We start from the raw sequence: 2749 nt of genomic DNA on the forward strand, positions 1-2749 counted from the left end.
TCCAAACTTAAGTGCTTTTGCTTCATCTGCTAAATGGGTTTGATATTGTCTTCCCATCACCAGTTAAGATTTCGACATGTACTCCAACAGCACTCCATTGGGAAATTTTCTTCTCGTGAGTTACCGGAAAAATGTTCACAAATTAAATATTATTTAGTTTGTATTAACAAATGTTTGGAAATGTTAACACGATTATCTCTTTTTTGCCTGTAGAGATGAACAAACTGATTTATGTACATGTAGGGATCTCTAACAACTGCTAATAAAATGTAGTGAACGGAGTGCCTTTTTCACGACTCCGTTTGCACTGCATCCGGATGCTGTTAAATTGTGAGGAATTGGAGTGCCTTTTTCACGACTCCGTTGAACTGCCTCCGGATGTTGTTAAAATGTGACAAATGGATGTGATTCTTTGGATTGCATCCAAATGCGGTTAAAATGTGAGGAATGGAGTGCCTTTTTCACGACTCCGTTTGAACTGCATAAAAACATGCCGTGAAAGAACTAGTCTACATTGCACTACTTCCAATTTATTTTGCTGGGAGCTTGTACTAAATATATAATTGCGCCCCCCACCCAGCTTCCTTCATACAAACATGTCTAAAGACCGTGTGTGTGTGATAGCTTGTTTGTAAGGGTGGGTGTTTTGTCTCCATCAATTTTTCTGCTTAGACAACTAAAATGGCTGTTGAAGTGTTAAGATAACAAAACATTTAATTACATTGTCAACTTTTCTTAATAATAATCGAGTATTACAATGAATGAATGAGCAAATGAACAAGAAGTATCTTTAGGTTGTTTATTTAATGTAGTATGGTGATGGCAGACACGACAAGTTTAAGGAGAGAGAAAGAGGATGACAAACAACAGCCAGCAATGTTTGTCTGCTGGAAAGTGTCACACAATTGTGGCGAATGTTTACTTGAGGAATTTTATTGCTAATTAATAATTTTTAATGAATGTCATAAATTGCTTTAAAAGCAACAACAGCAGAATGCAGGTGTGCGATAATTTTAATTAAGCCGATATGAGTTGGCGTTTTTTCTTAATGATGCCTTTAAAGTAAAAAAATGAAGACGGTTAAGATTTACAGAAATGTTTTGTTTCTATTTTGAAATTGATGTCGGCTAAGGTGAAGGGTTATGCTTTTGATTTACGATTTTTGTTATCGCCAAGGTTGCAGTGATTTGTAAATTAGAGTTATTAGAGTAATAAAACGAAGTAATTGCTGGTGAATTTTTCTAAGATAAAGAGGAAATGAAAATTTATTCATTTTTGATTTCTATTCTAATTTATGCAGTTGTAAAATGTATAGAGATGTGGGATTTTAAGTCGAATAGCCATAGCTTTATTTATATTTTTAATGATCATTTTTTGAAAATTTTCTAAAGCACGTATCGGAATTAAAGTTTTCTATTACAACAAGTATTTTTCATTTTTGCCACCATATATAAATTTTGCTGTAACAACAAATAGCTAACAGTTTGAAAGTAATTTTACCTCCAATATGAAGTACGCCCATTCGCTTGCATTTACTCTTGCAGTTGTAATAAGCATGATGTCAGGACATGTAAGATAGAAAACTGATATTTTTATATAAATAAATAATGAAATAACAATTTTACCTTCGCATAGGGACCACCGCCATTTTTCCCCGTTAGAAATAAATAATGAAATTTGATATTGTCGTTATGTACATATATTAAAAGAATTATATAATTAAATAAAGGAAAAATTAATGAATAAACGAATAAATGTATAGTTGGATAATGTTTCTACAAAAGAATCCTGTTTAACAAATAGCTAAGATGTCGTTTTTAAACTAAAAAAAAAATGCTATTGGCTTTGAAAATGACGAGGCATTATAGAATTGTTATTATAACAGTTATGTAAAAAGACAGAAGAACAAGAACACACTGAACGGATTCAATTATAATAATCTTAACTAACTTACTTAGGTGATTATAACAGAGTGTCGGACTTCCAAGCGTCACTAGTTCTCTGCTACTAAAACAGCCCAGCTGATTTACTACGGGTTTGACATAATTATAAAAGTATATGAAGCACTAAAACACTTCAAATCATGCTTGATCTTACACATTGATATAGCGCTGATATCTAGCTAGCTGTTTGCAAAATATGGTCCAAGGTGTTATTTTATTTTTGTGCAATAATATTTTTAAGTTGAGAAGTCAAATTTCAATCAACAGCAATTATAGAACAGTTGAGGTAAATTTAACCTAACTCACTGCACGCTGTAGCACGTTAGAAGTTAGGGAATGTAACATAGAACATTTTGCATTTAAATAGGACCATAATTTGTATGTAAAAAATGATAATATTTTTACTTTGCGGTCTACGTAGAGAAACCTTCTCTCGGAAGTGGACCTCAAGAGGTATTTTTTCTATAGAAGACTTTAAGAGGTCTCCCTGTCTGGATGAAAAAATCGGGAATTAACTCCACGTCTAATAAAATGAATATTTATTCGCCGACCTCAACAGGTCTTCTGTGTATAGAAGACCTCAAGACGTCTTCTATGTATAAAATACCTCAAGATGTCTTCTGTGTATAAAATACCTCAAGAGGTCTTCTGTGTATAAAAGACCTCAAGAGTTCTTCTGTGTATAGAAGACCTCAAGAGGTCTCCTGTGTATAGAAGATCTCAAGAAGTCTTCTGTGTATAGAAGAACTCAAGAGGTCTTCTGTGTATAGAAGATCTCAAGAGGTCTTCTGTGTATAGAAGATCTT

General features: G+C 33.1%; 1 long non-coding RNA gene across 1 annotated transcript; it reads left to right on the forward strand.

The window, feature by feature from the left end:
* The first annotated feature begins 1397 nt into the window (after positions 1-1397).
* Positions 1398-1755, forward strand: LOC141390517 (uncharacterized). Its single transcript, XR_012409390.1, has 2 exons — positions 1398-1570; positions 1636-1755. It is a non-coding gene; the product is annotated as an uncharacterized lncRNA (long non-coding RNA).
* Positions 1756-2749: the final 994 nt, after the last annotated feature.

This window comes from Musca autumnalis, unplaced genomic scaffold, assembly GCF_047663935.1.
Source record: "Musca autumnalis isolate F117 unplaced genomic scaffold, ASM4766393v1 scaffold_1, whole genome shotgun sequence".
Taxonomy (NCBI): Eukaryota; Metazoa; Arthropoda; class Insecta; order Diptera; family Muscidae; genus Musca; species Musca autumnalis.